This window comes from Cydia pomonella, chromosome 5 (genome assembly GCF_033807575.1).
Source record: "Cydia pomonella isolate Wapato2018A chromosome 5, ilCydPomo1, whole genome shotgun sequence".
Taxonomy (NCBI): domain Eukaryota; kingdom Metazoa; phylum Arthropoda; class Insecta; order Lepidoptera; family Tortricidae; genus Cydia; species Cydia pomonella.
This window is the reverse complement of record NC_084707.1, coordinates 9,332,960-9,348,567: the sequence shown is the minus strand read 5'-3', so window position 1 is coordinate 9,348,567 and position 15,608 is coordinate 9,332,960. Positions and strand designations below refer to the sequence as shown.

General features: G+C 35.9%; 1 protein-coding gene and 1 long non-coding RNA gene across 5 annotated transcripts in view; one reads left to right on the top strand and one right to left on the bottom strand.

Moving 5' to 3' along the window:
- The window catches only part of LOC133517686 (uncharacterized), a 59,634-nt gene that overhangs the window by 32,285 nt on the left and 11,741 nt on the right, over nt 1-15,608 (bottom strand). The window lies entirely within an intron of this gene.
- The window catches only part of LOC133517672 (NT-3 growth factor receptor-like), a 62,706-nt gene that overhangs the window by 35,935 nt on the left and 11,163 nt on the right, over nt 1-15,608 (top strand). The window lies entirely within an intron of this gene.

Sequence of the window (15,608 nt, the reverse complement as noted above, 5' to 3'; positions counted from 1 at the left end):
TTTTAAATAAGAAAAATTAGAGCGTGATTTCAATTGTATTGGAGCGGCTTTATGGCGGCGTGTTGAGACTCTTAAGTACTAAATATTTTAAGCCCGTAGTGCAAAGCGCGTGGGAAGAAAAAGGAAGTTGAAAGTGAAATACATAATAATTAATTAGTCTAGCCAGTGCTCGAATGATTTACACAGCAACATTCCCGGCACCTTAGGTGATGCAAGCTGTTAACAACGTCTCGGTAATTCGTATTGTTTCGTCCTCAGGCGCTATGTAACAATATCCGCGGGCTAGAACTTGTTAGACATTGTTTCAACGGCAATGCATCAATCCCGAGTCACGTGGGTGCACACAAAACCCACTGATGAACTAAAGGCTTGTCTATAATGAAATAAATTATATTACGAACAGAAAACAAACACAATTAGGGATCTGCATATAAAATCGGGGCTCTAATGAAATTTAACATGATTTATACGTTAGGGAAATTTTATCGTGTAGCATTTACCTACGTGTTTTTTATTGGTAGAGGCGTTTATTTACTTAAATAAAACCAATAATAGGTATATAAAACTAAACTAAATATAAATAACTATTATTATTTCAAACGAATTCAAAAGTAAGTAAAGGGCGGTAAAATTACTTAAGGTAACTAAAATAGCGCCCCCTATAACGCAAATAGACTAATCATTCCTACTAAACCTTTTTCTTGAATCCCTCTATCTATTGATTTTCCATTAAAATCCGTTTTGTAGTATAAAAAGCGTAAGTACAGCCAGACGACAGAACGCCTTTGTTTTATATGTGCTATGAAGTACCTAAGGCTTTAACTGTTATATTTTTTAAGTTGATAATTTGAGGTTTATTTAGAGCTCAAAAAATTACCGTAATTATTGAAAACTAGCTGTTGCCCGCGAGTTCGTACGCGTAGATTTGTATGTTATATACATGAGCGTAGAACATTATGCAGCAAAAGGTAGCAGTAGGGACGGTTAATCATTTGTTAATAATTACACAACGCATGAGATTTGTCTGACACAACCTACGAAGTTTCAAGCCCCTAAGTGAAAAAAAAAATGTTCTCGATATAATCCCTCTCAATCCCTTACGAAGATTTTCAAGTCCACTATTCCAATCGAATGCAAACTTTAAACCCTTTTTTCACCAATTACATTTAATTTTACATTTCACAAACTTTCAATGAATGTCATTTTAACTCCCTTGGGGAATTAATTTCTAAAAACGCTGAATTCACTTTTCTTGTTTCCTATTATTGTGTCTTTTTACGACATTTCAAGATCACTATTTACAAAAAAAAATCGTTCCTGATGCAAACTAACAAGTAACAACCATTTTTTCACGAACTTAGGAAATGATTTTTCACAATATGTTCATCAGTTTTCGTCTATTTGAATATAGAGGTAATGCCCGTTTACCAAGTTTCAAGTTCCTAGCTTAAAAGAAAACTCGTACTACATATAAACTTCTACCACCTTTTAACCCTCTCAGGGGTTTGAAACATCAAGAACGTTAAAATAACTTTTTTTAATCTTGCATTATGTTTTTCTATGAAATTTTAAAGCATTTGTAATGGATTCAAACTTTCAACCCCCATTTAACCCTTTTAGATTTTTTTAAAAATGTTGTTTTATTCTAATAATATGCCCATATACAAAGTTTTAAGTCCCGCACTCAAAAAATTTTTTGACCTCCATAAAAACTTTCAACCCCTCTTACACTACCTTGGGGGATGAATTTTCAAAAAAGCTTAGAATAGTTTTCTTCTCTTTTAATGAAGCACTAAATTTACGAAGTTTCAAGTTTCTAGCTTAAGTTAAATTTTAAACCTCATACAAATTATCAACCCATTTTTAACCCATTTCGGGGATAAATTTTTAAAAATGCTGAATTAACTTTTCTGGCAATCAAATAATATGCCGTGATACAACGATTCAAGTCACAAAAATGTTTAATCTGTATACAAACTTTCAACCCCTTTCTCACCAGCTTGAAGGATGAATTTTCCAACACGCTGAAATTTTAAGTTTGAAACTAAATTTTGAACCCTATACAAACTGTCAACCTCTATTTAACCCTTTTAGGGGATGAAGTTTTAAAAACTCTGATATAACTTTTCTTGAATTCTAACAATATGCCTTTATACAAAGCTTCAAGTCCCGCACTTAAAAAAATGTTTAATCTTCATACAAACTTTCAACGCCCTTTTTCACCACCTTGAGGGATGAATTTTCAAAAACGCTAAAATTAGTTTACTTCTCTTTTAATAAAATACCTTTTTACAAACTTTCAAGTTCCTAGCTCAAAATAAAACTTGAACCCCATACAAACCTTCATCCCCTTTTTTAACCCGCTTTAGAGATTGAATTTCGAAAAACGTTGAAATAACTTTTATTTGTAATCGGCTATTATGCCTTTATAAGAATTTTCAAAACATTGGTAAAGGATTCAAACTTTCAACCCTTTTTAAACCCCTTTAGGGGATGAATTTTTAAAAACGCTGAAATAACTTTTCTTGTGTTTCAATAGTATGCCCACGTACAAAATTTCAAATCCCGCACTCAAAAAATATTTGAATCATTCGATAGCTTATGAATTAGGGCATAAATTTGAAGCATACGTAAATGTCACAGAAAATTATCCACAAGTACTCGAGAACTATAACAAAGATAAAAATTGTCTTCAAAAATTTACTTTTTTTGCATTTTATCTTTTTTTTCGAAAACTAGGTCATTGCCCTGTACTTTTTTTACTGTTAAATGATAGTACAGGATATCAGCTAAAAGTTGACATCAAAATTATATCCTTAGTTAAAACATTTCACAAGTTACACTATTCCAAACAAGACCTTCTGCAATGTGCGTCGAACTAAGTTGCTTTAGTTCCAAATAATATTTCGGGCGGCGGGCAATTTTTCTTTAGAACTAAGAAAAAAACACAGGTCGACGACCGACGCATTATACCGTCTTTGAAAAATTCGAAGTCAAGTAGCAATATTGTCTTTAGACCGTTACTTTGTCTTTATCGTCTATATGAGCAGGACTGATTCAAATTGAGTTGTCGCGGAACAAACTGTCGTGTTGAGCCATTATACTGTAAACGACTTTCACGTATTGTTTTCACTACCTACGAGGGTTTCAATATAAGTAGATAACAAATAGGAACAAGGTAATACTGGTGCAGTCTTGTATGCATTCAACAATTAATTAACTTTTAAAGTAGGAAAATACACTATAAAGTATGAACTAAAATAATTTGGAAATTATAAGAACTGATATGTTCCAACTTTAAGAAAATTTAAACACCATGATTGACGCAAAACTGTTGCATTATAATTTCGGACTGAAATGTTTTGTATTAAATGTGTTGTACTGTACCTAAGCACTCTCGACCTCGACTCTGTTATATCTATTTTATACATACTGTTTAACTAAATACACCAGTCATCATCAAATAAAGGATTTAATACAATAAAAACAGACATAACTTGGGAAACTCCACTACGGCGCCGCCATTGCCGCGACGCTCATCTGTCAGTCCTTGCCGCGCTATAGTGATGTGATGTGACCATATCCAATACCGATTGTAGGCTGCACTCGAAAAAGCCTCATCATCGGTTATTAATACATATGTACTTAGTTAGGTAAGTACCTACTTTGTGTAAGTATATGAAAGGAATACCTAGATTTAATCTAAAAATCTGTAATTAGTTACCTGCTGGTATTGTGATTTTGAATACAAATCCTCGATCTAGATGACGCCATTGATAAACGACCTAGGTAGTCACAGTTGTCACAGATCAGATGCTAGAAAATATTGAATTAAAAAAAATCGATGGTTCCATTAATACCGGTATTCTTGAAAGAAGCTTAATATTTCCCTCGGCGCCAAGCAAAATTGGCAATTTTAGGCCTATTGAAGAATATTCAATACAGACTAAATCTGATTTCTCAGTTACTTTCGTCGTTTAATTTAAAACTGCCAAATTCGTAATTCCCAAGTTTGAGAAAAGCCATATTAACGTCGACCATTTATATTTCTCAACGGCCGGATTTACAAACAAACGATTGGAGACACCGATAATTTTAGCATTCTCGGATTTTCTCACGAACATAGAAAACTTTGTCGTTAACTTTTATTTTCATTTGTTAAAATGCGGTTTTCACCCACGTACGGAACGCGGACACGGTTTGAAAAATGTGTGGCGTCATAATAATTTTCATTTATCCTGCTCTGAAGAGAGGGTCATTGTTGTTCTTAAAAGCGTGCAAAAAGTGATAGTATCTGCAATTCTGCACTAGAGCATTGTACTTTCCAAGTTCGGTTTTTTTCTTGTTTTTACGATAAGCAATTAAAATTTTAGTTGTAACAATTTTCATTCTTATAATTAACTCCCCATTTCATAAATAACGATATTTTTACCTAAATTGTTAATTAAAAAAACCCTCAAGGAATACTATTATATACTTATACTTAGCAGTGTTTTTTTTAAATGAATATGTATTTTACTTTCCTCGTATTTTAAATGAATGAGTATTAAGTCGAGTGTTTAACTCGGGTGAAAAGCACCATTTCAGAAATAGGTGCCTTTAATCTACTATAAACCATCAAGCGTTTGAAACCAGCGGTCGGAAACCTTTTAGCAGTCCAAAGACAATTTAGGTAAAATAAAAGAGAGTAATTAATTACAGACTTCGGTGCCATTAATAAGAACGTACTTACATTATCTGAGTAACGTATTTTTTATATTACAACGGAGCTCGGAGGAAAACATAAAACAAACTTTTGGCTTATAATGTATGGATGGATAAAAATGTGTAATTTTTAATACTTATGTCTAATTAATTGAACAGTAGCCGCATTAGATAGGTCTTATGTCCGAAAATATCTAGTTTTAATTACTTGGTAAGTAAAACTTAAATACTTACCAATGTAGATATAGACGGCCGAGCGTAGCGAGGTCGGTTAGGGATACGTGGCGAGATTTGTACAGTGCTTTTCTTAAACTTGCAATGAAATAATAATAATAAAATAATAGGATGATGATGATGATTGTTTCATTCCTAATGTGATAGGTTATTCAGTGCGTTGGGTATTGAAGGGGAACAAACATGTAATTATTTTGGCGCTACTGCGCACGCCCTTACGCTTTTTTTTTCTTTCTTTTTCCTTTTTTTTTTCTTTTTTTGTGTTTTTATTTATTATTACCTTAGGGTTATTGGACGGGAAACGAAAATTTGATTATTTTTGCGCTACGACACACGGCTTAGGAGATACAGCCCTATAAAGATTTCTGCATTACTGAAAAAAAACCGTGCGTGGTAGCGCAAAAATAATCAAATTTTCGTTCACCTTTAGGAAACCTTGAAATAGTAATTAACAAATAGAAACAAAAAAAGCATAATGGCAGAATTTTGCTTATAGGTTTTTTATGGTTGAATGCCAAGACATGCCATAACTTGACGTTTAAAAACAAAAGAAGGTTGCCTTGGAGGCCTAGGTGTGTAAGCCTGTATGTATGAAATTCCTTTACATATCATCTTCACTCATCGCACCTGATATGTAGTATTTCCGGACCTAATTTGAAGTAAGTCATATCAACATTTCATTACAAGTTTAAGAAAAATATTCTTACAGATTTTTTTTATCGTGGCTCAATATATCAATGCCGGATAGGTTGATCGTGGAGGACGAATGTTTGGAATGTCACCGTATTTGTTTAAGAATTATTTCTTTTAAATTTAGTTTTTTCTTCGCAAGTGTACTGATTTTTTTTTTCATGTAGTGTGTAGTGTAACTCCGGGGGTAAGAATATTGCAAAGACCTCGTTTGCAAAATTTCACTTACCCCCCTCATTGCACAATGCACTATAATCGTCGTACGTTAAGATATTATGACGGTGGCAGTACATAACTATAATAATTTAAGGCGGTTTCAATACAAATAACTTTAATTCTCGTCAATATTTTACGTTATCAACACCGCCTTTTAATCTGCCCACAACTTCCGGCAAGAAGCTAGCTCCAAATTAAAACCATAGACGATAGATAGTAAAGACAACTCCATACAATATGTGACATCATCTATGAAAAGGGACCTTATTGTCGATGGTGCTTACGCCGTACTGCGTAGCGTGGCGTTGTTGATAATGGCGTAAGCGCCACCGACAATAAAGTCCCTTTTCATAGACAATATCACATATGTGTTCCTTTAATTTAAAAGTTTTTACAAGCTTTTATTTAACTTGCAACGTAACTACATATATATGTTTGTACGGGTCAAATCTTGCAACTTAAATTTGACCCACTTCCCGGTTTCCGATAAAGCTGACAATTTTCATACATATGTAAGTCGGGTGACAATACAATATTATGATACCAGCGAGCTGATCTGATGATGGAGACAGGAGGTGACCATAAGAAATCTGTCATAAATCCAAGCAACCGAATTGTGTTTAGGGTGTTTAGAATTGCCTCGATGAGTATTAGTTACTTGTGGAAAGAAAAGTACAGTCAACGATAAAAGCTTGTACCAAAAATAAAACTTAATTTTCAATAGATGCAAGGTAGTTAACCAGCACGGTCATTATACGTGACATCTACCAGAGAACAAACGTGTCGCACGTATTTGTTACACGGGTAATAAATATAATATAAATATTTATTAGCATGATACTTTCTCTCGGTCATGATACTTAGTGGTTCTGAGCTAGGATTACCTGTGTGTACGGAGAATATGATCCAACTTATACCTACTTAATAGGCAAATTTAAATTCGCAGAATGCAATTTTATTGACAAAATAGCAGTCCTTACTATTTACTAGTCTCTTCTGATATAGATACAGCAGAGCCATCGCTTTTAAACGGATCGATCACATTTCATTTTGACCACAATGCCGGGGCTCGTTAACAAACAGCGCCGTTAGATGAATGCCCAATGCCCACTGATTGTGCAATAATCTCGATATAAGAAGACGGATATTGTTACACCGCAGATCACTTCGCCACTAGAGGGAGTATACAATCCGACTAGTGGTCACCACACAATGATACTAAGGTACAAAATATCAAAATGCGATAGCGAAATTTATTACAGGTGCGTATGAATTATACAAAAAATACCTAACAAAAAATCATACCCATAAAAATGGATTGAGATGTAACTGAGTGCTGCGTGAGCTCGTGTAGGGCTATCATGCGTACATATGGCTCAATTTTTAAAATAAGTAAACATTTCGCCACTCGCGACTTCGGGATATCATGAGATTCATGAGCATCATAGCTATACCAACTAAACTACCAAGACTACCTGTATGCGGCAAAGATTTCCAGTATATTTATTCTTCATACGCCTACGCCTTAGGAGAGTACCTAGCGACTTTTTCCGTATTATTATTATTATTGGGGTTTCGGGCCTTTGAGTGCCACGTCGACCAGGTAGTGATCTATTGTGACAGCCCTTTAAAGTTCATTACTGATGCCCGTTGAATCCAGGAAATTCCAGATTCTTTGGGCCGTAATGTTCTGTACCTTATAGGGTTGCAATACGTGCCGCCCTAAGTGGGTACTTCTTTTTGACATTAGTGGTCCACAGGAGCAGAGAATGTGCATTGCAGTCTCCTCTGACTCATGGCAGAACCTGCATGTCGCGTCTTGTTTCTTCCCAATTTGAAACATGTGTTTGTTCAACTTACAGTGTCCAGTCAATATTCTGGTCACCGCGCAGGTTTTATGTCTTTTGAGCTCTAAGAGCTCCTTAGCAAATTTGTTGTTGAACCCTTTGATTAGAGCTTTCGAGTGTTCTTGTCCTTTGACGAATTTCCACCAATCGATTGCTCTTGTTTTTTCTAAGTTGCTGAGCAGAGAATATGCATCCCGTTTTGTGATTCCACAGAACGGTTCTGGGCCGACCAGGGGTGTGTCTGCGCCCTTTCTAGCAAGTTCGTCCGCTTCTTCGTTTCCGTTAATGTCGGAGTGCCCTGGTACCCATCTAAGTATGACTTTGTTGGAGTTAGCCAGTGCATTTAGGTTTGTTTTACAGTTCTGGACTAGTTTCGAGTTTGACTCCAGGGATTCTAGTGCCAGAAGAGCAGCTTGGCTGTCTGAGTTGATGTAGATATGTTGGTGTCTTAGGTTTCTATCCAGATTAATCTCCGCACATTTGTTGATGGCGTAGACTTCTGCCTGGAAGATTGAGGCCTGTGTGCCCATGCTGACGCTAGCACTGAACTTAGGTCTCTCACCATAGATCCCACATCCCACATCACTGCCTTTCTTGGAACCATCAGTGTACCAAATATGGCTTCCCTCTTCGACGTACATTTGGTCGTTAATCCATTTGTCTCTAGGAGGAATTTCTACTGTATACAGTTTGGTAAAATGACATTCTGTGTGCGTGTCATCCGTGGGCATGCTAAGGGTTCTATTTGCAAAAACCCAGGCCTTTAGTTTGGTTAATGCTTGAGAGCGCCATTTCGGCCTGTTTAGCGTGCATATTCTATAGACGCACTGTTTGGCCTCCTTTTGCATTTGCAAGTGGAGTGGTATAATGTCTAGCAGTGCGTCTAGGGCCGCCCCCGGTGTCGAGAAGAAGGCACCTGTTGCTGTTAAACAAGCCGTGCGTTGCAGGCTGTTTAGAGTTTCTATTGCCGTCTTTTGGCTGGTTTTATTACACCAGACTGCGGAGGCGTAGGTAATAATGGGCCTCACTACCGCTGTGTATAACCACATAGCAATTTTGGGTCTTATGCCCCATCTTGCTCCTGCCATTCGACAGCATGACCACATGGCCATTTTTGCTTTTTGTATAGTATTTCTCAGGTGAGGGTTCCAAGTTAACCAAAGGCTTTTTCCGTAACTACTTAGCGGGAAATAATTTCCCATAGATATTGGAGCATTTTTTGTTTTTTCTTTATTTCAAAAATTGATATCATCAGCAAACGGCTTCGAAGATGCTTATGTAGGCTGACTGCGAGTCTTCGTTTGAGCGTTATAATGCGGAGTGTATTGGAGAAACTCTATGTATTACACACAACAATATTTGATCGTAAATCCGCATTATGGTGTGGCTTAATGTTACTTTATAACGATATTTACGGTTTACGATCGGTAGCCATTACATTGTTGACCACCTCCTCGCGTTCGATAGGACACAGTTAATAGCAAATGCCTGAGCTAACAGAGCCTGAGTTAGCAGATAAGGCCAAGGTTGTTTAGATTACGTGGAAAGTTTAACAGAGGGTGGATTTTAGATCTCAAAAGCGGAGATCCGACGCACATTTTTAATATAATTTTCTGAGACACCGAGCTTTGTTCGGAAAACATATAAAAACTCAAATGTGCGCATTTTCCCAAATTAAATCTAGTTAGATCGATCTATTTTCGCCCCCGAAAGCATATAGCATTTCATTATTAGAGCCGTTTCACAGATCCCCGAAATATATATACATACAAGAATTGGTCATTTAAACATATAAGATGAACGAGTAGGTATCGCGTAGAATACAAGTAAGTACCTATAGGTATCTATAAAAATGAGGGTTGACTTTATTAAAAAGGAATGGGAAAAATCTCGTTACGTCTACAACGCCAAAAAAGCAGGATTCTAATTTCTGCTTAAATATAACATGTAAATGTTTTGAATTTAAACAATTTCAAAATATTAGGTATGTGTTGCTATATGTATGCCGATGGTCCCGGGTTCAAATCCTGGTAAGGGCATTTATTCGTGTGTTGAGCACGGATATTTGTTCCTGAGTCATGGGTGAGTTTCATGTATTTATTTAAGTATTCATAAATATTTATATATATCGTTGTTTAAGTACGCTCAACACAAGCCTTATTGAGCTTATTGAGCTTAGCTGTGGGGACTTATGTAATAATGTCGTACAATATGTATGAATGTTTGTATATCTCAGCCTGGAGCTTAAAAGTATTGTTTACTTCTAAAATTTCACTAACAGTCACGACTATGATGTGCTTCTTCTTATGTAGAAGTAAGGTACACGGAACAACGGTAAATCTATTGAAAAATCTTTCAAACTATGTACATCCAAATATCGCTTACGAATTTTAAACACCTGTAACAGTGTGACTCATGTGCTAATTTCGTTGTTTACAATTGCCTACAACTTGTGCTATTTCTACTTTTGCCATTTGAAATTTATAATAAATACACAACTGGAAACAGTAGCCACTAGCCGCGTTGTTTAATTTCAGGACCATGGCACGAATATACTGCCGCCTACATCCATCATATTATGTGCATTAGATTATAAAACTATTTCTAACACATACTTTACTGTTTGGGGATAAGGTGTATAATTGGATGAGTTTTCAAATGCACATGCGGCGGATATGCTGAGCGTGGCACTACACGTGTAGTGTAGATGCGTCCACTACACGCCCAATATGATTGTAATTGGACAAACATTTGATAATTGAATCATCTCTCTGCTACGATGCGCATATTTCGGAAACAAATAAGCGTTACATATCCGTTAATAAATAAGTACTACCAAATTACCAATCAATCAATCGAGTAACTTGTGAAAAAATGGACTACGTATCTACCTAATCTTACAAACAATGATTAATCCAGGGATACTGATTTTTAAGTAAAACATTAATATGATGACACTGCACCTATTACTTAATCTTTCTGGTTTAACCCATTGGTTGACTGGTAGAGAATGCCTTAAGGCATTAAGTCCGCCATTTGTACCTTCATGTATTGTGCAATAAAGATTAAATAAATAAATAAATGATGTATTCAAAGTCCGTTCAATATTTTACGAATTCCAAGTTAGTTGAGCTTAAAACCACCTACTTTCTTAATTGGTATGACACTTTTGAGATTGCATTGCTGTTTAGAGGTAATTGGAGTCTATAAATAATATCTATGTCTAGTATATTTACTCGTTCATATATATATATACGAATATCTAACAAGATCAAATTTTCCAAACGTCGAAAACATTTAACAATAAATCTCCAATGTAGTGGAAAACTGAAACGTGAATAGTTTTCCATGAAATTGTAAAAAGATGTCCAGCGTAATGAATAGGTACTTAGTCTTGTGGCACAAATTCAGTATATTTGATTTACTTGGTTTCGCTATTTCTTTGTGCTATTAACATGACTTGACAAAAAAGTGACTACATATATTTGATTTACTTTACTCAACGTTTTTTATTATTATACGACGTGACGTTAGAGTATTTCCACGTGACAACAACGTACCAAACGTTAACGCTCCGTAGCGTAGCGTACGAGCATTAGCCATCTCTCTCTATCAGTTTTCTATATTAGTGCGACAGTGACAGTTGTGTTTTATTCGCTACGGAGCGTTAACGATTAGCATGTTGTCTACGTGCTTAGGTAGTTGTCTACAATAGCTACAACCAATCTCGCAGCGAATTCATAAGATAATAGTCTAAGCGGTACACCCCGAAGTACATTCAGTAAAATGATGCAAATGGTTTTAAAAGTATGAAAATAGGTGGATTGTTCTTTAGGCCATTTGAACGAATTTGCTCCGTAGAATCAAAAAAAGGAGAGGAGTTACGAGTGTACAGTGGTGTCGGTTACGGTAACGGTAAGAAGTTCAAAAATTTTATGTTCATAAAATATATCGTGTGTAGTATGAAATGTATGCGTTAAAGGTTTTTTTCAGTTACCTATAATTGACCACATTTCATATTTCTGACCCTATAATTTTATTGCTTCTCTACATTTTAATTGAAACGAGGAATACGCTGATAGTAAATTTATTCACTAGGACTTGTATTTTTTTTTATGTGTACTTATTCTAAAATGGCGTAACTCCAGGTCTACGCTAGAAGCTAGTCTTGTCTCGAACGAAATAAAAAACACATTGATGACACGCGCGTTGTCATTGTCAATGTTATAAACTGGTCCGTTGTTGTTTTAAAACAATTTTAATAAAATATCACATTTCTACGACGATTTTGGATATAATAACGGATACCGATACATGAATATGACACCAGGCTTTCATTTCATACGGATACGATGGACCGACTGATAAACACTGATGAATTGTAATCATTTTTGCAGTAGGTAACGGATGAAACAATATTTGGTATACTTTGGAGGAGTATGAGTACATCATCGATCGTACACGGCTTTGTCCATTTTAAAAACGATTGATAGAAGTAACTTAATTATGCAAATAAATTTCTCTTTGTTTTGAATTTCAATCAATACGTTGTATTTAATTGACAATGTCACATCCAATATTATGACACCTATTTTTTTCTTGTGGTAATGAATGGCAATGGCATTTCACCTATAGGGACCGTGTGCGTTGGAGGGTCTGCCATCTTTTGGGCTACATCGGAACAATAAACATCACATATACGCCTCGCGCCAAAAATCTGACGGCTCCTGTGCTGCCTCCTATAGTTCATGCACGCTCCCTATTATGCCGTAGAATTGGTGAAATTGCAACTTTTTTTATTCCTTTGTATTTCCTGTAATAAGCGATAATGCAGTGTTCAGGAAGCAAAATTCTTCGATATCATATGTAAAATTTCAGGCGTTATAAAAATGAAATGTTGTTAGATAGATGACACATTGTCATAATGAAAAAAAAAAAAAACTACAACTAAATATTGTCAAATTTGGTTTCTTAGGGTTAGATCTGAGGATATTAGGTATAATTTGAGTGAGTATCTCGAAAAGCCCAGACTTGTTACTTATGTGTTTGATTTTTTTTTATTCTTAGGAAATAATTACTGCAATGTTATGATGTCATATATTTCTAGAATCGGCTCAAAACGCCTATTCACTGAATACCACACAATAAGTTTTCCCATACAAAAAAAGATGACGTAATTCCTCTAAAATTTTTTTAGTTCTATGGGTCAACTTGATTCAAATGGCCTTTTTTTATGGCCTGCCTGGTGGTACGCAGTCTCCGTAGCCTATGTACGCCTACAACTCCAGAAGAGTTGCATGCGTGTTGCCAACCTACCACTCGCCGCACCCTCGTTGAGCTCTACCAACCTTACTCACCGGCAGGAACACAACAGTATGAGTAGGGTCTAGTGTTATTTGACTACGGTTTTCTGTAAGGTGGAGGTACTTCCCCAGTTGGCCTCTACTCTAGAATCTGGAATGAAATCTGCTGTGCTGTGTCTTACCACACAAAGCGAGACGACATTCGGTGCCCATATCTCTCTCTTGGACGTAGTTTAAGGACATACCCGGGCCTCCAAGATCAATCCTACCGATTTTCATGCTTTTAACATAATTTGCAGTTATTTGACGTACCGCTAGCACTATAATAAACAAGACGCATTACAAGATTAATAAGCAAGAGTATATTGCTACTAAAAGCTCAGTGAGTTTCCTTTTTAAGCCTTAGAAAAAATATGTAAAGCTGAAAGTAGTCGAACTGCTATACCTAGTTCCTACTTCAATTGCTTCAAAAACATTGAGAGTTCAGGTAATCCCAAGTCTGTCGTCACATTCAAAGAATCACAAACCATTACATGGAGTTGGTTTATACTTGTAGAATAAAACAAGAAACTCAGCATACCAAGGCTTGCTTCAACTTTGTCGATGAAAGATACATCGTCGTAAGCACCCATTACTCACATGATAGGTGGTAGTTAAGTCTGTGATTGCGCAGCGTGATCGCATAGAACTTTACGTTATTATTAACGTAAATAAACATAATTCACTTATTGATATTATTGATTTATCGAAGCCCCGGGCCACTGTAGAGTGCGCGGCCACTCACGATAAGGTGGCCAAAATAACTCCACGCTCGCATCTCGTACGTTCCTGAGATAAGGGAGCACCGCCTAATCGCCTTATTTTTATTCGATTACTTATATAATGGTGAGCTTGTAATAGACTACACTCGGGCAGCGATACTCCGAATCTAAGTGCAAAAGATGGGTAAATCATGACCCACTCGAGGCTCAAAATACTAAACAGATTTGCCTCAATAAAAACGGTTGGCTACTCGTAAAAGTAATCAAATGCTCATAACAGCCGCATTTTAATTGGCGTTTAAGTAAAACAAAAAGGGAAAATTTATACGATATCCCTAAAGGATCAAATTTGTAACGATCTGCTACTCTTGACCTGAATCCAAAGTAATCGCGCTTGTATAGAGCCTAGTTATTTATTGCCATTTTACGTAGGGCGCGACGCGATGACGGTTGTTTTGAGTATCTACCTACATACATATATAGTAATATATTTTTAAGGTGTTCTATACTTAGCTCTTAATATTGAATTAATTTTAATATTATACGTAGATGAGTGAGACGGGACCTGTAGATAATAACCTAAACGATAGATGAATTTGAGTTAAAATGAAATAATAATAACGCCACATAAGGCATGTAACAAATACTAGGTGCGTAAATTCAAAACAAACAGTTCAAAAATATGCGTAACTATGCACTGAGGTGGCCTTTACACGGGTCAAATTATTATTGAAGTGTTAAAGAACGTTACGTTAATCGTTTATTATTATTAAGAACTAAATTAAAAAGGTTCGTATCTTAACTTACAACGTAGGTACTCGTAAGTTAGTAATTCCACACACCACCGTTTGATGAACGTCCAGTCACGATGGGAATGTGAATCAATCTTGCACGGAATAAAACGGTACTTTGTCCTTGGATAGATTTATTACTTTACCATAGAATCATTTGGTAGGCAGGCGTTTGAGTTAAAATGACATACAATAATACCATCACATAAGAAATGTAACAAATATTAGGTACCTAAATTAATAACAATCAAAAAATATGCGTAACTATGGTCTGAGGTGGCCTTTACATTTTAATTGAAATGAAAAGAAACGTTACGTTAATCGTTTATTAAGAACTAAATTAAAAAGGTTTGTATCTTAACAGAACTTATAACGTAGGTACTCGTAAGTTAGTCATTCCACACACCAACGTTTGATGAACGTCCAGTCACGATGGGAATGTAAATCAATCTTGCACGGAACTAAACGGTATTTTGTCCTTTGATATATTTATCACTTTATCTTAAGTAGGTGAGGATTTCCACGAAAGTATATATTAGGTACCTACTTGAGAATTAGTCACGAATTCAATACAACCGCACTGCCTGCCGATTCTGATGAATCGGTGTATTAGTGTGTCAGACAGGCAAGAGTTCCGAAGTACGTGAGTTCAAATCTTGCCCAAGTCAGAGTCCCAATCGTGAGATTTTATGACAGTCTGCGAATTCGAATCGTGACATTTTCATTCTGGCTATACCTACTCGTAAAGTATATTTTTAAGTTTTCTAGTACCTAGGCGTTTCCGCGTAGTTGAGTATGGGGTAGACGTGCCTCCCACGCGTGTAAATAAAGATGGAGAGATGGACATTCACAAGTTTCGAGCAAGCTTCGGTAAAGCAGTGATTTCATGATATATATACCTACTAAAAATCTAATTGGGTGATCAAACCTGACAGATAAAGTAAATCCCTCTATTAAAGCTACATCTTTAGCCTTGTCACCACTTGTCGCCGACAAGAAAAAAAATATATTTAACGTTTATTTAAAGCAAATCATTACCACTCAGTACTTATTGAACGGATT